Consider the following 22,395-nt stretch of genomic DNA (forward strand, 5'->3'; position numbering starts at 1 on the left):
GTGATGATAATAGGTTCATGATTAGGAGGAGGATGATGATAATGGTGGCATTGGTGATGGTTTTCTTGTTGCAGTCTAGACTGTCTAGGAGGTTTAAGTTGTTTACTGTATAATGAAATAATTTTGTGTCTTTTTTCTTCTTTGACAGGTTTTCCCCCTCCGCATATATATTGAAGACAAGGAGACTTAACTGCTTCTCAAGTTCCAAAACGGCTTAGATGTTGTGATGTTGACATTGGAATGCTTTGATAGAACAGTGATTATTCTCTGAGAAAATAATAAAAAAGACACAAGCAAGCATGTACCAGCATCAGTGTATCAGATAACCAGAGTTACCGGACATCCTTTTTATAGCGGCCTCTATATTCAGAGCGCATTTAAGATGGGAGGTATACCACCTGCAGATCTTGGCAAACTTGTCAACGCTCAGCAAATGGTTAGTGCGCTGACAGGCAAGTACACTCCAGGACAAATGGATAACAGTATGGGTCAGCGAGCCAACTTGAGAGTTGACAGGATGGAACTGAATAACAATGTGAAGCCGACTGGTCAAGAAAATGGGAGATACAGGCAAGAGGAGTTTTCAGAGTGTTGTGTTAATACATCAAGGAAGGAGGGTTATGGAGGATGGTCTGGAGGAAGGTTTGCCTTTGACCAAGAGGAACATCCTAGTCACGTTCTTGTGGACTGTGAAATGGACAGAGGAGCCAGGAAGGAAATGAGTTCCAGGCCTGTAGGAACCATGTCAAGCGATGGCTGCAGTTCAGAGGGTAGTTTGCAGACTTATAGAAATGACAGGACTCAGCAAGGTGGGAGTTTCTCCTCCTTACTCAGCGGTGGAAACTCCGCTTACAGCTCTTTATCGGCAAGCTTGAACAATGACATGAGTTCCCTCCAAACGCCCTCGGAGCCGATCACTGCCAGCACCATGATGTGCTCCCGGCCGCTCCTGGACTGCAGCCCATCACCATCACCCCCATCCCTACCCCCGCAGCAACTGAGACCAGATTCCTATGGCTTCTCTTCGGAGGAGATGAGGAGGAAGAAGAAGAATCCATTGCAGGATGCCTTTGACCACCCAGACATGGTTGTGTGGTCGGACACCAAGAAGTTTGTGGTGCAGTGGAACAAGGAAGGGAAGCTTGGTTTCACAATAAAGAATTTCAAGGTAATTGCACTGTTCTCAAATTGAGCTAAATCAAACAACATGTGGTGCAATGTATTTATTCAAGGAAGTTGAAAGTTAACCATGCAAATAGTTTTCATTGAACTTCCGATGGGATGACGTATAAAGTTTTTTGGAAATGTGTAACATTTGAGGAAAAGGGGGTATTTTCCATAGTCCACACCCAGTTCACTTAGTACATTTTTGAAATTCAGAAATGGGTTTCTTCAGAGGATACTGCCTTCCAAATTGAAAATAAGTTTGTTTTTTTTTCATCATTTTTTAGTCATGAAAGTCCTAGTTTTTTACATTAGTAATTAAAGATTATTTTAATTATTAATGATTAATTATTTTAGTAATTAAAGATTATTTTAAAGATAATTTGGCCTTGTTTTTGGCAAAGAGAGGTTTGAAATTTCAAACCCATTAAAAACTTTAAAAAAAATAATTAAAACTTGCCCTTTTGTGAGCTCTAGTAAAAATAGGGCATTTTTTTTATTTCCAGAACAAACATACATATTGGTATTATTCCAGGGAATGTAATAAATGAATTGATTCATAGGGGATACCAAGTGGTTTTGAAATCTTGATAGACATGATTAAAAACATGATAAATTGTACCGAAGCCCAAAACTTCAAAGTTTTAATGGTTTTGTGTTTGACATTGATGCATTGGCAAATTATTTCATTTTTCATGATGAAAAGTTACTGAGAAATGACATCAAGATGACATAAATGTTGTTATCTTCATGCAGCTATATGCATATACTTAGTGTGCATTTGGCCCAATTCAGGTGTTCATTTTGACCAATTGGTCAAATTGAAACAAAATGGACCACTGTGTAGTCCCTATATACAAACCAATTTTTACAATTGTCACCCATTTCTTCCATTGTTTCACTGTCCATTTCCTCCCAATTGAATACCAATTAGTATTCAAATAGGATATTCAATTGGATTTTCGTCCTGGGTTTATATACACACATGGACGATAAAACCTTTGCCTAACTGTGCAACATATAATGATAATAATAATATGCAGCATATTATATAGCACTTGATGCAAATGTTTCTAAAGCACTGTGTACACATATGTGCATTTGGTTAAAATTGCATAGCAGGAAAACCATAACTTAATGGGTTATCCAATGTAGAAACCAGGATACTGCATATGAGGTCTTAGGTGAGTTTACTGGGTGCAAAAGGTCTGTTTACTGGGTGAAAAAGGTCTGTTTTCTTTTTACCTTGGTAGTTAAATTTCTGCTGAGAAAAATATTTTCTTTGAGTATAAGTTAAAGAAACAGTTTATTTCAGCATTCCACCGTTTAGGCCACACTCTCAACATAGAAGAGAACCCCAACAATCGTCAAGACATCTTGAAGTCCGTGTTTTCTTTCATGAGATTGTCCTTCCCAAGCAAGTTATGTGTCCTGCCCCACCGCTTTCATTTATACTCTTGGAAATTGGGTAGTCCTCAATCCTCAAACCATGATCGATCTTGTCCCATCCCCCCCCCCCCCCGAAATTCAGAGAGACGTTAAAGTCAGCACTGTATGTGCACAGTCCAGAGCACTCTTACATGAAAATTTTACAATGAGCCTATGATGCGTGGATGTACAATTGATTTTAAAATTGGTTTTCAAATTGCTCTTTCAAGTATTTCTAGTCTTGTCAGGGTTGTGCTTTGTACAATATATTTTTGCTTTCATATTACAGGGCCCAGGGGTGGGGGGCACTCAGTATATAATGCGTGGTGGTGCTGCAGACGGGACCCCCATTTTTACACTCAAATTTCCGTTCCAAGGCATTTTTATCTTATTGAGAAAAAGAACAAAGTAACGCCCCCCCCCTTACAGGGCACTGGGAATAGAGCCAAGTCTGAAAAAATATGATTGTGCAGTTGCCTTCACTTGTGTTGACTTCTGCATGACATTTTAGAACCTTATTTGACCTCTAAGGCTTGCTTACAGATCACATGACAAAGCCCAGCAATGCATGTGTACATGTACAACATCAATGGATGTAATGCAGATACTTGTGTGTTACACAGAGTGCAGCCATACCTATAGTCCAGTCAATATAGGGTTTGACCCACCACTAATTGCAACACTTGATATTCCACTGCAATGCTTTCCAGGAAGGTCCCTGAACAACATATTAAAAGTCCCCAAAATCCTAGGTGTGGAAATTTATGAAATTTGCATATTATGCAAATTAGCCATAAAAAGTTAGAAAAATAAGGAAAATAGTCCAAAAATTACAAATTAAGTGTCCAAAACAATTTTATTTGAGAGGAAATTTATGATAAATAATTTTAATCAATGTTTTTAATCAAAAATGCAAACAAATCTACCTCATTTGCATAATATGCAAATAAGCATCCATATATGGAAAAAAAATGTCAAGATATTGTGATTTTTCTCTCATTGACTGCTTGAAAATTTCAATAATGTTGAAATTACTATGCTTCTACACTCTTAAAAATATTGGGTAAAAATGCTCCATGATGGTAATTATGTATCCAACCAACATTGGGCATTTCTTTTGGGCATTATTATTTATCCAGTGTGATGAAAATTTGCTCATTCTAAAGTAATTTCTGCTTATTTTTTAACCTTACTGGACAATATGCTTCCAGCATTGGGTAAAATACTGCCCAAAATTGGTTGGATACATAATTACCCTCGTGCTGGTTAAAATTTTGCCCAATATTTTTTACAGTGTATCACTAAGGACGTTGAATACATTAATATTAAGCTTAGTGTCTGTAGTGTCATTTGCATATTATGCAAATAAGTATCTAACATGTGATAAATATTCAAGAAAACACACTGGTGATACGTTCCTCAAAAATTGCAAGTAGATTATCTATTGAAATTGGAATATGGAAATGCCTTACAGGAAAGTAATACCATATTAAAAGTCATTAAATAGAAATCATAGGAAAATCACAAATTTGCATTTAATGCAAATTAGCCATAATAATTTGCAAATGAGGAAAATAATCAAAAAATTGGAAATCAAGTGCGGAAAACATAAACTGAACGGAAGCTCATGGTAATCTTTACAAATTTAATAATTCTTCAAATAAAAAAAAATGTAAATAAATCTACATCATTTGCATATATAATTATGAGCATCCTTGTATGAAAAAACCCAGAAATTTTTATTTTTCTCACACAAACAGTTAAACCCCCATTCAACAGAGAACAAGACCTCTGAAAGACTGCTGTAAGACGATAAAACTTGCTTGATATTTCAAGGGTCTTTCAACGAACTTCCAAAGATCTCTGATGTCTTTCACGATTCCTGATAAATCTTTCAATTGTGTTTATGTTCCTCGTGAGTCCCAAAACTTTTTGAAACGGTTCAAAACAGTCTTTCAGTGGTCTTACAGTAAAATTATTTTTTGATGATTTTTCAGTGGTCTTTCAATGAACTTTCAAAGTTCTTATTAGTCTTTCTATGATCTTTCGGCAGTCTCTCAAGATTTTTACGGAGATTACTGTAAGACTCATGAGAGATCATTGAAATATCATCGAAAGATAAATGAAAGACCAGGCAAAGTCTATGGAAAGAATTTTGAGAGATCACTTGATGCATAAACATCTCTGAAAGACCATTGAAAGATCTCTATAGGACAGGTGTCTTTCAGAGTTCTTTGAGGGGTCTTTCTGAGCCATTCCACAACAGAAATGACAAATTTCAGTGATCTTGGAGACTGCTGTATAAATTAAGACCTTGCCAATTTTTGGTCTTTGAAAGGTCCTTCAAAGGTCTCCCCTCTGTGGATCTATATCTGAAGTGGAATGTACATGTTATGCAAATAAGCATCCGTCATGTTATAAATAATCAAGTAAACTTGTCATATTTTCCTCTAAAATTCCACGTAGATTATGTGTAACCTTGATGACCTTGCTTGGTTGATATTGACTTTTTTTCATGAGCAGTTACTACCGGAGCAGATACCCCACTCATATTGTGCAATGAGTCAGTTCTACATGGGTCCCACTGTTTGAATGCTTCATATTTCTATCCAAGTCTTGCTCTCTCCTTGACTTGGTAGAGTCTTTGCTTTTCTTGCTAGTATTAGTCTAGGTGATTGGTGAAAAAAATGTTCAGAAAATGGTAAAAGCATGAAAATTGGCACAGAGGTAGAGTAAGTTATTCTAATCACTTTTAGCAGGGGGTGCCAACCTGAATTTGCCAAACATAGCAACGGTTGCTAGGTAACATATTTACCTTAGTAACGGAGCTATATTGGGCTTAAGTAACATTTTCATGAGCGATGTGTTGCATGAATTTTAACAAAAAGCATGTTCCTTTGTATCACAACAGTTTTGATCCATTTATTCACAGCAACGGCTGCTAAGGGACCATTTTCCATAGCAACAAATTGTTTATCATTGTTCAGATGAATATGATCAATATGATTTACTCAGAATAGTTCAGAAATTAAATCTGGCCCATAGATTCCTCATGTGATGTATTTTTCCTTAGGTATACCTAATAAGCACCATAGCAACGGTTGCTAGGTAACATTTTTTTCCACAGTAACCAATTCGTACAGGGTATTTTTTCATGATCATAATTCATATGAACCATATCTTCTTTTCTATTAAAGCAATAAGACATTAATTACAACAATCCAGGAACAATTATACCATGTATACACGCCCATGCGAAATACCAGATGATGTAACATGTTTTCTGTAGCAACCAATGGTTAAAGATCTTACGGTAAGATTATTGATAGATGATATTGATTGACGTAAAATCTTGCACAAATCAAACTACCTCATGATATGGTTCATATTTCCATAGAAGATGCCTATGGGTTCTATATTCTTGGTATAGTAATGATTGCTGCATGTTAAAAAAATCACCCTAACACAAATTTTTCTCCATTTGGAAACCATAATTATTATGGATTAACATAAACACATTTTAATGATCGGCTATTGATTTAAATCATTTGGTGTCTTTCATAGCAAAGGGTATACTTTGTTAATGTGTGTTATTACTATATAATTTAGTTACCCATTTATCATTGAATGATAATAGACCTCATGTTTACTTATCTAAATGATTGGCAATGGAGATAGAATTGATCGAGTTTCTATCATCTAGAATTACAAGTCTAGAAACTGTTGACATTCTGGAAATTTGTGGCTATGTATTTGCCCTAAGGCCATGAACACCCTTTAAGACCCTCTATAAGACCTACAAATGCCCTTGGACAGAATTCCACAAAACCAACATTTAACAAGAGAAGAACAGTTACAAGAGCTCACCAGGATGTCATGGGTGCTTACAAGTTGAATATCTCTGATCTTGGAGAGATGAAAAAATGACCGCAAGAATTGATTGAGTCAACTAAGTTAGAAATTATTTCAAACACCAAAATCCCGCCAGAAAAATAAGTTTTAAATGAGCGGTTGGATACTACTTTATCTCTAGCTAACGGTAGTCGTTCTCGTTAAAGACAACAAACTCTGCCTTGGTTTATCCCCTCCCTTTCGAAGCCTGCAATGAAGATCATATTAGCTTTTCATACCGTTTCGGACCTAATGCCATGTGCAGGAGTTGATTTTGACTTGTCAATTCTGTCTCCAGGTGTTTTGACTTGGATCAATCCTGCAGCTCTGTGATCTATCATGACGTGAAAGATCCTGCATGCTAGAGTTGATTTTGACCGATCAGTTCCGTTTCTAGTCATGTTGGCCGGATCCTGTAGCTATATGATTGATCTATCATGACTCGACCCTGCAGAAGTTGATTTGGACATGTCCGTTCTGTTGTAGGTGTTTTGACCTGGTGCAATCCTTCAGCTTCAGGATTTATCATCAAGTGAAAGATCTCCCAAGAGTTGATTTGGACCGACCATCAGTTCTGTTTCTAGGCTTTTTGGCCTGGATCCTGCTGCTCCGGGGTCTATCATGACTTGAAAGCTCTCGCAGAAGTTGATTTTGACCAGTCAGTTCCGATTGCAGGTGTTTTGACTGGGATCCTGCAGCTTCATGGATCATTACTTGAAAGATCTTGCAGGATGTACCATATAACGCACTTGTAATATTTGGGGCCCGTTGCAGAAAGAGTTGCGATCAAACGCAAATCAAAAAAATCTTGCGCAACTTGATTTTCAGCCAATACGTGTTCCATACTCTACACAAAACCCCGGCACAGAACATTAGCATTATAAGTTCTAATATGCTTCTTCCTTCATAATACCTCCAATACATGTTTGCATGTCCAACTCAGAACTCAGATGGAAATGAATTTGCTGATTGCACTATCACCTTATATAATGTCGTTAGGAGGAGAAATGTCTCTCTGATTGACGAACAATTCATTGTTACACCGAAGATGATGATGGCTGTAACTTTCTTGATGTATTCCTCTGTTGCCTCTAATATTCTTTGTCGAGCATAATGCATGCTTTACAGTGGTTTTGCTTTTCCCGACTAATAGTCAATCCAGACAGTCTTAACCTAAATTTTGGACTAGATAATATGCCCAACTCTGTGAAGGCATGTGCGACACATAAAATGTACATTCTATTCATTCGCTAGAATGGTGCACAAAGTCCCAAGCTATTGGAAACTGCACAGTAAAGATATTTTTTCTTCAATATCTACATAAAAACTATTACAAAATAAACGATTAAACTGCCCAGCATTATAATCAATAAAAATGGCCCAACATACATACAGACAATGATACTTGAGCTGTTTCAGATCTACTGCACATGCTCTGCAGTGCACATACAAGAAATGATTCTTGAGGCTGTTCGGGTCTACTATACATGCTCTACAGTGCATATACAGGAAATGATTCTTGAGGCTGTTTCAGATCTACTGTACATATACATGTATATACAAGTCAGACAATATATCAAAATTTCACTGACAACTGCGTATGCCTTACTCGCCATTACTTCCCAAGAAAGTTTGTCATTTAATTGGGAGTGAATAAGTTAATGTCAATAAAAATTTCAGCTACCCTTTTCCCTCAAGGTTCGGTGTTTTTCGGAATGTTCCATGCTACATCCACTACAATACCCTGATTCAGTTTCATAACAAGAGAGATCCTATATGCACATTCAATGACCCAGTGATGATTTTTGTCTGTGTGTTAGCCTTGTAATGTGTGAATATAAAGTATGCAAAAATACTAAAATTATGTATATCGAAATTAGGTTTGTTACCTAGATAAGATTAGGCTTACTATGCAGGCATTATAATTATTTGGACTGTCTGAACTTTTTAGGGATCTAGTATATTTTTTCACTCCGGAGTCAACCACTTTCATTCAAACATTATGTCCAGATGTTGTATTAAGTAATATCTATAGTTGCTATGGAAATGTGTTGCTTAGCAACTGTTGCTATACATGGTTGGAATGTTTCTTGATATGTGATTGTAAAATGGGAGCTTCGAAGTCAAAATATAGTTTTTGAAATGTAGATAACACCCCCAAAATGGTGGTTGTCAAGGTAAATGTTACCTAGCAACTGTTGCTATATGAGAAGAGGTCAGGTTGGCACCTCCTGCTAAAAATGTTCAGTACTATTTTTTCTACCTGTCAGCCAAATTTCATGCTTTTACCATAATCTGAACAATTCTTGCTATTTTTTGCACCGATCATCTAGACTATATAGTCCACGCTAGCATGCTCCTTGATTGTCAAGTGATCAGCACAAGATGTCACACCCAGTACAAATAAAATCTCGTTAGCTTCGAAAATTTGGTCCTTGTAGCACACCACTTGTCTTGGTGGTGAATATGAGTACTTGCTTGAATCACGAGATCTCTGGGCATGGTTTATAAAAGTACCAATGAGCATTTGCCCATACGAGCAACATGAAAGCCATTCATAAAGTCATGGTAAAGGCTTAAAGTGTATATAGACATCATTCCCAGATACAGGAATCATTATTAGACGTTCTTGTTGAATCCAGTTGCTGCTTCAGGATGAAGCACCCATATTCTGTTCTTTCCTCTTTGATGAATGTCCTAAGAATGGCAACTATCTCCAAATATTGTAGCTATAGTTTCTAAGCAAATCGTATGCAAATGATATCAATTTCCTGATATTTATGGCAAATGGGAATTCTTCAGTGAGACAATGAACAACCAAGCAGACGTTAACGGATGAAGGACTAAACCAGATTATTGAGGACACAACATAAGGGTACACCCTTAACATCCCCATCAAATACCATCCAACACTGATTAAAGAGTGTGTACCCATTCCAGGATTTGTTTGCCACTTTGTGTTACTCATTGGTATACTGTGAGTATACAGAGGAATAAACCTGTCAGAAATTATGGTACGACTGAGGATGTTAGTCTGGAGGAATGCTGACATTCATAGTGTCATGCACATGTACTTTGGACAGTCATACAACTCTCTGTACTGAAATCCGACAAGTCGAGCATAAGAGATTGAATGTTAATCAAGAGGACTTTGGCAAGAACCAAACCATTGGGAACCATTACCCATGTCTTCTTCCGACACAAGATGCCTCAATTAGACGCTGGACATAAGTTGTGTCAGAAGAAGAGTTTTATAGGAAGGCTTGCGCATGTTGAGCTCCTAACATGCCTAAAGCATCAGTAAGGTGAAGCTCAGAATTGCTACACTAGGACCATAGAATGATCACCATTTGTTGACCGGATTGGCAATGATCTAGGCTGTAACATGTTGAAAGCCCTCAATATCATGTTATCATGCTATGACTACATTGGAAGACAACTGGTTTTTAGTATTAGTATTTACCACTGATCATGATGATGATGACGCTGCTCTGCAAGTCCTGGAACCCTGTTCTGACCCAGACATGGCCAGGAAACATATTTTTTTAGTCAAGCGGGTGTAGCCCAAACTACTGAAGAAATTGTTAAAGAAAACAACCTGCATGAATCTACTCGGCCAGATGGAATCTCTGCTACACTTCTTAATGAGACTACTCATCAGATCTCACCTGCCATAAGTTTGCTTTTCTTGGCCTTCCTTCTGTCGTTCCCATCCATATAAGAAACGGACGTCAGCTCTAACAAACTACTCACCAATTTCAGATACTTTGCTTTATTCTTGCCAATCCCATCATCTTGTGAGACTAACAACATGGATTTAGGACGTGAAAAACTCATTTCCAGTATTTTACCTTAAATACAAATTATATTATGATAAATATGCATGGGTAGTGATAGCAGCATATTGATTTGAACAACAGTCAATGTGAGAAAATCAAAATTTCTTGACATTTTCCATATATGGATACTTATTTGCATAATATGCAAATGAGGCAGATTGGCTAGCTTTTTGAAATAAAAACATTGTACTTATTTATACTTTTGTGAATTTTGTTAAAATTGCTTGCTTTTGACATTTAATTTATATTTGTGTTATTTTCCTTATTTTCAATTTTTATTGGCTAATTTGCATAATATGCAAATTAATTTTCAGGCATTGTGATGAATTCTCATGCCTAGTGATAGTAGCAAAAATGTTTACATAAATGAAATGTTTTCAAGCAGTCTATATGAGAACAATCACAATATCTTCACATTTTTTCCATATAAGGATGCTTATTTGCATAATATGCAAATTAGGTAGATTCGCTGGCGCTTTTGAATAAAAACATTGAATACAGTTATTTATCATTACTTTTCGCTCAAATTAAATTGTTTTGGGCACTTAATTTGTAATTTTGACTATTTTCATTATTTTTCAATTTTTTTATGGCTTATTTGCATAATATGCAAATTTCATAAATTTCCACTGCTTGGATTTTTTGGGACTTTTAGTATGTTGTTAAGGGGACCTTCCTGGAAAGCATTGCAGTGGAAAATCAAGTGTTGCAATTAGTGGTGGGTCACCCCCCTATTCTGGCTAGATTGACTGGACTACCTACCCGTTGGGTACCAAATTATGTACCCAACTCTTATTAAAAAGGGATGCTCCTGGCTGAAAACATTTATATCTGAAAAATAGAGTAAAATTCACAGAGCAAAATGAAAAATGAAAATTTCATTAAAATCGGATAACAAATAAAAAAGTTATTGAATGTTAAAAATAAGCAATATTTTGTGAAAACAGTTTCATGCCCGTCATCATGAATATTCATTAGGTTGGCTGATGATGTCACATCCCCACTTTCCTTTGTCTTATTTTACTACATGAAATCATAATTGTTTCATTATTTCATGACTTTGTGAATAATATGCCTCCCTTTTAATGAACTATGTTGCAGCAACGAATATCTATATTCCAATTTGTTTAGTTCTTGGAGGAAAAAATGAATAAACCTATTTTCATATATTGATAAAAATACAAAAGCGCAAATGGGAATATGACATCATCAATTTGCTCATTGAATATTCATGAAGATATGCCTAGAACCGTTTCCCTGGAAAACTTTAAAATATCAGAACTTTGTTATTCCTTGTCCGATTTTGATCAAATCTTTAGTATTTTGTTTGTCTGATTTTTCTTAATCTGTTCAAATCATATTTACTTTAGCCTGGATTACCTCTTTAACAAAGTTTGAGGCAAAAATAATGAGTTCATGATGATATGTCTGTATGGTGTTTGTTCAGTTAATTGGGCCATTTCTGTCAAATGTGCTGTGGAAACCATAAATAGAAAATATTGCTGAGCTGTATCTAAACAGAGTTACAGATTCGTCATCTTGAATTGCTTTCATATCGTGATCTAGCCAGGAGATGTGGTTTTAGTCTTTTTGTTTTGTACTGATTGTGAATTGATTGTAAACTGAAAGTGGATTTTATGTTTCTTTGAATTCGATTCCTACAGTGAAAATTATGGAAAGTTATTGATGAAGCTCTTCAAAGAAAAACTATTTGAAATTATTATTAGAAGAATTTAGTGTATCAACTACAAGATAGCAATACTCAAGTATTGTTGGCAGTGCAAATTTCCACATGATAATTCTCTCAAACTTAATTGAAACATTTGGGGAAGTGAAGAGCATCCCAAGTCAATGACAAGACTAGACAAGATCATTTCAACTTTCAAGTAAATCAATTAAAGATTTTTTTTCTTTGTCCGATGAGTATTTTCTTCATTTTTTCGTTCATCTCTGGTACTCCTTGGAGGAATTTCTGGATATAATTATATTACACACAAGATGGCTTTATGCATTAAACATAATTTCTATATATGTAGTCCTGAAAAGGACTGTTTGTTATTCTTTCTTGAATATATGTTAGCTCTGTTATTGACGTTTCGACCAGCGTGTTCTGGTCGTCATCAGGAACAGGCTGGTCGAAACGTCGATAACAGTTCTTTTCGGAGCTAACATATATTCAAGAAAGAATAACAAACAGTCCTTTTCAGGACTACATACATGGTGTTTACCGTAAAACCTTTCAATATTCTCTCCACCATGGAAACCTTCAAAGATCATCATAATTTCACATGTTTAACTCAATTTGACCAAGAGATACACTTGGATCACTATCATCTTTATTTACTAATTGTGCTAATATATTTTTCAAATCTGTATAAAGTGAACATAATTTGATGAAATTTAAAAACATATAATTTCCCAAACTTAAAACAATTTCAAAGATGGGCATTCTGATAATGATACAGATGGTTGTTAAAATAGGTTTGACTATAATTGAACACCCCATTATTTTTCTTAAAAGGTTATAAAGTTTTAAGTAGTGTATATGCTTTTAATATAGTCAGCAGATATTTACACTATAATAATAATAATAATAATAATAATAACAGTTCTTATAATTTGCACTATAGCTTTAAAAAAACATTGACAATATATCCCTCACATATATTTGAATGGCCCCTTCAATCTCAATGTAAATTTGTATGATTCATCATTTCTATATTGAATGATTATTCAGAGCCGAGATGGAAGAGAGGTCTACGCCATGGTCACCTCTTTGAAAGGACCTTCAGTGAGGATGAGTGGACTAGAAATAGGAGACCGTGTACTATCAATCAACGGCACACCCATCCACCAACAAGTATGTATTAATACATGCTGAAACTAAACTTCAGTCTCAATAAATGTAAACCTATATTCTTACTAGTTTTCTAAAGTATGTAATCTATCTGAATTTATTTCAATTCTATCAACCTTGGAACTTCTCATACTGTAATTTGGTCTCTGCCTTTATTTTCATTTCAACTGATTTACAATATACTTTGTTTTCAGCATGAAACATGATTGTGTGTTAAGTCAGTTTGTCACATGCTTACATGTTTCCATTCTTCAATGATTTTGTAATTTCACTTTATGAATATATATCTTTTTATTACCTTCTATTATTTCCTATTAAACAAATATCCTCCCAATTGAACCAAATCCTTTCCAAAACACTAACTCTAAATCAAAGTCAAATTTCACACAACCCCTATCATTTCGACTTGTTTCCTGATGGAAAATCAAGTGATTTTGAAGTACCATCAAAGGTCAGTCAATTATTACCAAGTGAAATAGAGCACATTGATAGTCACAGATATAGTTGCTGTATGTAATTAGACACCTATAGTAATGCATGCTAGGAAAGACTACGTTAATTACAGTTTCACTTTCAAATATTTGCAAATAAAAAACAATAACAACACAATATTCATTTATGGACAATATGAAAGCGATCTTCATTGCTTTTCCTGAGTCTTTACTTTAATTGACGGAACTAGTAATAGAGCTAGCAACCAACAATAACAGTAATGTAGATGATTGCAATGATGTACATCGATGCCAAAATGGATGAAATTAATCATGACTGATGCCTATTCTGTACAGATTGGTTTATTAGTCACTCATTGCAGTTAAGGTATATATTAATATTTATGGTGCCCATCTCAACAGTGGCCTTGCCTTGAAAATATAAATATCTGTTTCTCATAATTTTTAATGGAAAATTTTGATTACCTGGTACCTATTTCCAGGCAACAGCTGAAGTATCAGCAAGTGAGGTCTTCAAGAAGCAGAGTCGAGATAGTCCAGTCTCTATCATCATACAGAGACCCAAGGGTGCTCGGGTGAGAAGTGTTGCCAATTCTGAGATGCCTTCTTTGCAAACAGTATCCAGGCAAGGCAGCATCAGCGATACCTTTAGTAATGATGACAGGATTATGAAACGACTACCAGATCTGAGGCTGGTCATTATGGGTAGCAACGCAGAAGACATTGCGGAACAGTTGGTTGGTCCAAAGATTTGGTGCAGGAGACAAGATGGTCTTATGAGCAGAAAATGTTGCGTGAAGATACAGAAAAAGGGCAGCACCTTTGAGTCTCTGTCCTGCAGGTCTCACCAAATCATGGACATGTTGAACTCCATCAATAAACCTTGCCATGTTGGTTCAAATGGTGTAAATGGGTCTTCAACTGCTGCAGAATGTGTAGTGTTAGAAGTGGTTGTGGTGAAAGATATTATTTTTGCTGATTATTGCAGTCAGTTGGTAATGTCATCCAATGCAATGTACATTGTTGGATTTGAGGGGCATTCATTCCTTGCTGACACAGAAAAGCATATGCAAGAACTCCAAAGACAATTGAATAAGATTAGGACTTATGCATCTTCAAAATCCCCAGTCTATCTTGTGTCAAGCTGGCCGTACCTACCTGGCACCTGTGACTCGGTCAACAATATTGGTGCACAGCTACATGAGAGGTTTGGTGAAGCATTTGGAGGACAGCTTCAGTACCACAAGAACTGTCCATGTTTCATGATCAGCAGAACATCCAACCAACTGCCATCATCTCAGTCACCTTCATGGAACCATTGCCAGCACCGAGACAGGGAGGACTGGGTGGAAGAACAGGACCAAGTGCCATCATTGTCTTTGAAATCTTCCTACTCTACCTGCCTCAGTACCTGTGCTCCTGAAGCTTGCTTGAATTTGAAGGAGCACATATCAAGGAACGTATTTGAGCAGGGGTTCTTGACCAGAAAGTCCTATCCTCAGAAGTTCCTGTCCTACAGGTCTATTGTGGTTGGACTGAGAGATCAGAAGCAGAAGTGCGTGCTTACATCAGGCATAAAGAGGGCATGTAAGATTACAGACAGTGAAGAACTGACTTCTCTCCTGGAGTACCTGCACAATCAGGGGGTTGTTATCTTATCAGGTAAAATCATTTTTTTTCTCTAGATGAATACTAACTCATCTGTCTGCACTTTAAGATATACCAGGTTAATTTTTTTTTAGATTACATGAATTATGCTTCTTGATTAGATAAATGTACTGAAGTGGCAAGTGTATTTTCTATGTAGGCATTCATATGAATGTATTACATAACTCTCATTGTGATATGCTGGATGATATCCAAGCACTGATTCCTGAGATTGTTTGGATGGACATATTAAAGGGTTGTGGTCCCCAATTCTACATTTTAAAATGGCAAACAGGAAATTTTTTTAAGATGTGAATAGGTAGATAAATAGAATGTGTATTATTGACTTAGTATTTCTCTCTGTTTGCAGCTAATGAGAAAGAAGAACCACACCATTCCTTTGTGGCTCTGAACCCTGAAGAGCTTGTCCACATCTGCCAGCATCTCCTAAAAGTTCCAGATATGAGCCATCAAGACCAGTCCTTGCGCCAGCACTGGAATGATCTAAGGACCAAGTCGATATTAAGCCAAACTCTCCTTACCCATCTCCTTGGTGTGGAGTCCGATGCAGCTTGTCTTACCGCATGTCTTCAACAACTCAACCTCATCTACGACTACTCCATGCTGCTGCCAAATGGTCTCTCCTGCGACAGTCCAAGAACACAGAGAAGTTCCCAACAAGCCCTGTACCTGGTGCCTTACCACATGAGCACCTTACTGCCTCGTTCAGCCTCCTGCAGGAACCTGTCATCAGAGAGAGTCCTTTTGGCAGATTTCAAGGGGTACCGCCCTCATGGTCTCCTATCAAAGCTTGCCATAGAGCTTGGTAGAATAGCCTGTAAGAAAGGTGGGACCTTCAAGTTCTTAAGGGAATCGTCCTGGGACTTTAACATGGGTGGCAATTATACGGTGTACTTGAGGGATGATCCAAGAAGTTGCATGGTGAAATTTATCACATTGTAAGTACAATTAATCTTTATGTCAACATTTCCATGTACCTTCTTAGACCCTCAAAGACTTATCATGATTCTTGATCAGGCGCTGTACCGAATGAAATACAAGTTTTACTATCCTAGACATATCTATGATTGATAAGGCCCAGAGAAATTGTCATGATGTCTTGTTATTCCCATATACAGAACAGGCTGGATGCAACTTTTCTCAATCCCTTGCCACGTGTCTTTTAACCATACTCCCTTGAATTTTATGCAATATATAATTATCTCACTTGACCTGCTAAAAACATTTTTGGAACTCTCCTTTTTTGTCTCACCTGCGAAGCAAAGTGAGACTATAGGCGCCGCTTTTCCGACGGCGGCGGCGGCGACGGCGGCGGCGGCGGCGGCGGCGGCGTCAACATCAAATCTTAACCTGAGGTTAAGTTTTTGAAATGACATCATAACTTAGAAAGTATATGGACCTAGTTCATGAAACTTGGCCATAAGGTTAATCAAGTATTACTGAACATCCTATTAGAGTTTCATGTCACATGACCAAGGTCAAAGGTCATTTAGGTCAATGAACTTAGACCATGTTGGAGGAATCAACATCGAAATCTTAACCTGTGGTTAAGTTTTTGAAATGTCATCATAACTTAGAAAATATATGAACCTAGTTCATGAAACTTGGACATAAGGTTAATCAAGTATCACTGAACATCCTGCATGAGTTTCACGTCACATGACCAAGGTCAAAGGTCATTTAGGGTCAATGAACTTTGGCCGAATTGGAGATATCTGTTGAATTCCCATCATAACTTTGAAAATTTATGGATCTGATTCATGAAACTTGGACATAATAGTAATCAAGCATCACTGAAAATTTTGTGCAAGTTTCAGGTCTCATGATTAAGGTCAAAGGTCATTAGGGTCAATGAACTTTGGCCGAATCGGGGGTATCTGTTGAATTACCATCATAACTTTGGAAGTTTATTGGGCTAGTTCATTAAACTTGGACATTAGAGTAATCAAGTATCACTGAACATCCTGTGCACATTTCAGGTCACATGACCAAGGTCAAAGGTCAATGAACTTTGGCCGAATTGGGTGTATCTGTTGAATTACCATCATAACTTTGAAAGTTTATGGATCTGATTCATGAAACTTGTACATAAGAGTAATCAAGTATCACTGAATATCCTGTTTGAGTTTCACGTCACATGATCATGGTCAAAGGTCATGTAAGGTCAATGAACTTTGGCCATGTTGGGGTTTTTTGGTGAATAACCATCATATCTCTGTAAGTTTATTGGTCTAGTTCATAAAAAGTGGACATAAGAGTAACCATGTATCACTGAACATCTTGTGCGAGTTAGAGTAGTATTCAAAGTCAGCACTGCTGCTATATTGAACCGTGTGATGCAGGTGAGACGGCCAGAGGCATTCCACTTGTTATTAATCTTAATACTGTACGTCATATGTCTTAGACAGCTCTCTGTATCCTCCCGGAAAGGTGCTATATTATCATTTGTCAGAGAGCAATTAATTGGGTTTCTATTGGAGGCATCCAGCCATGATGAGAGCTACTGAATAATCTATTAACAATGCCATTTAATTTAGAAACTCTTGAATACAAGTTTGGGAAATGTTGATTAGTGTGACAAATAGCACATTTTTGGCCCAGATTGCAAAATTGTGCATTTGAAGATATTGCTGTTTTGCTGACTATTCCCCCATCTTTTTGCTCATTCAATGTAGGTGTAAGGTAGGCTTTGTCTTACGCAATGTGCTGGTTGACATAGACAGTGCCATACTAAAGGTGATGAAATCCGATGACAGGTATATTCTAGGACCACCATGTCCTTTGCATAAAAAGTGCATGGTAAGTACTACATTTTTATTCACACTTGTGTTCTGACAAAAAATCATCATGAATTATATTTCCAGAATAATCATCAAGTTGTACATGTACTTACAAGTGACAACCAATTATCTGTGTCAAAGGAGACACTGAAATTTAATTAGAAGCTGGGCTTTTAACAGTATCTTCTCATGGTATTTCTTGTTGTTTGGTTTTGTCAATTAAACGTATTATGATCAAATTCATCGCTCTTTATTTCTATGTGATGCTTAGAAGTAAAGATGAAGAAGAAGCAGTAGTTGTAGTGGTACTAGTAGAAATGGTAGTAAAATTAATGTTCATGACTTGGTTAGCTCAGGGTTAAGTCACTCCATGTTTCTTTAAGATGTGCTTGAAACTTGTTTAAGGATCCAGATGATATTTGAACTTCATCTACACTTCTGTTTGATTAATGCAATAAAGAAATTAACTATAGAGTTTATCTAGAAGTCAAGTTAGGAGGGTCCCCAGGGGAGCATCTTTTGTGATATTTTTTATGATACCATTAAATAATTGCTACTCTTTTTTTTTTTGGGGGGGGGGGTTTGATGGAGGTCTCTCCCTCAGTTATAAATCGACAATGAAATATTTTTAAAATCCAGTTTCAGCAGGAGCTGAGTGGCCACACCATTCCCCATGTCATTGACTTGACCAAGGTTTCTGGAGAACGCCCTCTATGGTGTGGAAATGAAGATGTCCTCAAGTTCAGAGATGTTAGAGAGTGGATCATCTCCCCAAGGGAAAGAGGTAATGGTACAAAATTAGGAAAAGCATGTAAATTTTTCACACAAGACTGTCAATCTTTTGGCACGTTTTGTGCTGAAAGTTCTGAATTATGCTTTGTTGCGAACCAGTATTTTGAAAAAAATATCTCACTTTTGCCCCCGTTCCATAATCCTGAACATGGATCAACACCCCTGAAAAATACATGTAATATTATCATTGTTGTGAAGATGGTATATAAACATACTTTTTGTTGTATTCTTATTCCTTATTTCATCTTCTTGCTTCCTTTCCCTCTTCCTTGTCTTTTTCCTTGTTCTTGTTATCTATGTCCTTTTCCATAATCACTAAATGACATTGGTGTCAAAATTTATTCCTCTTTTATCTCAGAAGCAGCCATCACTGGATTCATCTGGGAGGATCCTATCTGAGGACACACCCTACTCTGACCTTCCTTCTGACCTCATTCAGCTGGTTTCTAGCAAGATGAACCCACCAACAGTCAGGGGCAGGGACTGGAGAGGATTAGCAGGTAAAGAAAGAAGATGAATCCTTAGTGAAACAATGCAGAATAACAAAACTGAGCTAAACAAGGACAGATTTGATCCATTTTGTCTCGTGACAAGCCTTAATCTGACTTTCTTCCCGACTTTGCTAATCCAACCTGTCTGTAGCAAGAGAGAGTGGTTTTCCTTTAGCAAGAAATTCATCCACATTGTGCTGCACTCAACCCAGGTCAGGTGAATGGGTCCCTGGCAGGATTAATTCCTTGAATGCACCAAGCGCCTGTAGCAGCTTGAGCTACAGCCGGGGTATGATTGGTTGATGAACGGAACAACAGAATCTGATGCCTTAATTTATGTGGGGTTGTATTTTGAAATATTTCATTATTCAAAACATTTGTGAATAGTTTGTAATCATCTCACAAATGTATCTCATCCATATAAACATTTTTTTAATTGATGTTTTTGCTTGTATTCTTATGTCTTATTAACAGGTCAAATAGGTTGCACCATTTCTATGTTGAAGGAATTTGAGGCCCCAAACCCGCATTGCTATGACCCGTGTGGAAAACTTCTTGACGACTGGGGTATGTCAAAGAATGCTACCCTTGGCAACCTGATCAGCCATCTCGGGCATCCTGACCTTAATCGCCAAGATGTCATCATGGAGATTAAGCAGAAATGGAAAGTTGTGGATAGTTCAACAATGACAACACCCCTTTGACTGAAAAAAAAACCTTCTTTTAGGAAAGGGTCAGTCAAGGAGGAACACTGCCATTAAGAACCTGAACCAAACGTTTTGGACAGTTTCTTAAGTGATCAAGGATGTATTTTTTTCAAATATAAACCCCGATTGTGGCCATTAAACATGTCATCATGTCATGTGTATCAAAGGCCTCAATCATAATGATTTTTAGTGCTAATTTCTGGCTGAAAACATTCCTATAAAATCCAGATCATACTGAAAATCATGGACAACTTTTTATTCATTTTTTCATGGAGATATCTTTCTATGAACACACTATCCTTGAACAGCTTATACATTACAGTTCTAGAAGAGTTGGTCTTCGGGGCAGTTGATCCTTTGTTCCTACAGTTAAATTTAGACATTTCCTGAAGGATACAGGAAGATTTGAAATGCTGCCTGCAACAAACAGAGAATTGTTTACAAGTATATGTTTTTGGTCCATCATCTGAAATAAAGATTGAGTTGTTTTATACTCATGGTACGGACAGCATCATGCCATCATAGTTTCATATAACAATCAAGGAAACCTGTGAAGTGCCATGATGTATCTTCGAATTAACCTTTCATTCCTTTAATTTCCTTTTAATCCCTATCTTTACATTCCAATATATGAATAGTTATTTTCAAATGATGAAAATAAGTGGAGCATTTCACCAATAGAACCCCTGCATCAAATGAGGGGGTCTGTCGTAGGAGAGTTGGAATCAAATTCACCTCAAAAAAATCAAACACAACTTCATTTTCATCCAATCAGAACCATACATATAGGAGATACATTTGATTATGTGTCTTGTGTTCAAACTCGGCTCTTTCTGAAACAGGCTCCCGAGAGAATAATCCAAACTTACGAAGAATGCAAACTCTCCTTGTAACTTTCCCCAAGTAATAGTGCTATTCTCTGTATCTTTATGACATCAAATTCCTATTTGCTACCTTTAAAATAATACCCACATTACACATTTTATTTTCATATTGTCAAGTATTAGACAGCCAAAAAAACAAACATGTAAAGGATCTCATCACTTCCTTTTCTAACCACAGCCAGCTGTGTTTTCAGTCTGTACGAACGAATTCCTCTACATTCTAAATTTGTTTACTTCTTGTTTATCTCCATGGCAACATAACAAACCTTGTTCCTGGTTTTACCTTCATGAAGACTTTCATTTATATTCATGTGTAATACAGTGAATTGTTTCCTTCTGAAAAGCTAAGCTCTGTTTCCTTAATTACTGCAAATTGACTACACTCATCTCCCCTCCCCCCAAAAAAAAAACACACAGGCAAAGCGCAAAGTTCAGATCCACTCAGAGTGTCATCTAAAAAGCTGTCACATTTTGCAAAAGTGCTTAAGACGGCTGAAGTATTGTGCTATTAAGTTTAATATAAAATGAAATTGCTGGATTCAGGGTAAATCGATTGCATCTGTACAGGGGAGAAAGTCAAATTGTAATGATAGTTATGTTATACCAAGGTTTTTTACCTGACTGCTAAGAAAGCACGAATGCCTGTGAGCAAGCAACCAGGGGACCAACGGCTTAAGGTCCTCTCCGAGGGACCTGGTAAATGAGGATAAATGCCTTATCAAAGGGCACTAGCGCACCACTTGGGAATCGAACCCGGGTCACCGGAATCCGAAACCCCTGCTCTACCGGCTAAGCTATCGCGCTTATGTTTCATGTGCATTGTGTATTATAGTACATCTACATGCATATCTTCAAATTATTCTATCATACATTTTAATAAGTAATATGTATCTTTTTCATGAAATTTTTGAAATGATTTTTTTTATGTTGAAGATATGATTCGATATTTCTCCATCTCTTTATGAATCAAATCATTGTAAGTTTCTCCCAAAGGGAACTTTTATTGTTGATCTGATGTGTGTCTCGTGTACCATTTTCATCCTTTATTTACTTTTTGCTTGTCAGAATATCTGTGACATACTGTTCTCTTGCCAAAGCTTACAACTCTGCATAATTTTATAAAAATCGTGTCCTCATCTGAAATATTTTGAGAGGTATTATCTTATATAAATTATAAAACTTGAGAATACTATATATTTTGAATGATTGATTTCAATATATATCCCCATTTTTCTTTGGTTATCATTGCATTAAAATCATGTTAAAAATGTACTTTGTATTTTGTATCACTATGTTTTTTAAATCTGTTTTCGACCTGTACAATGTGTTTAATCTCCTGAGCTTTTTCAATTAGGTGGCCATTTTATTATAAACTCTATTTTCTCTGAGGGGCATACCACTATCTTTATGTAACTCGTTTTGAATGTATATGTATACCTTGA

The 22,395-nt window shown here is 36.6% G+C and overlaps 1 pseudogene; it reads left to right on the plus strand.

Moving 5' to 3' along the window:
• The first annotated feature begins 154 nt into the window (after nt 1-154).
• On the plus strand, nt 155-20,806 carry LOC121411675 (annotated as a pseudogene).
• Nucleotides 20,807-22,395: the final 1,589 nt, after the last annotated feature.

The sequence above is a fragment of the Lytechinus variegatus genome, chromosome 3, assembly GCF_018143015.1.
Source record: "Lytechinus variegatus isolate NC3 chromosome 3, Lvar_3.0, whole genome shotgun sequence".
NCBI classification, from domain to species: Eukaryota; Metazoa; Echinodermata; class Echinoidea; order Temnopleuroida; family Toxopneustidae; genus Lytechinus; species Lytechinus variegatus.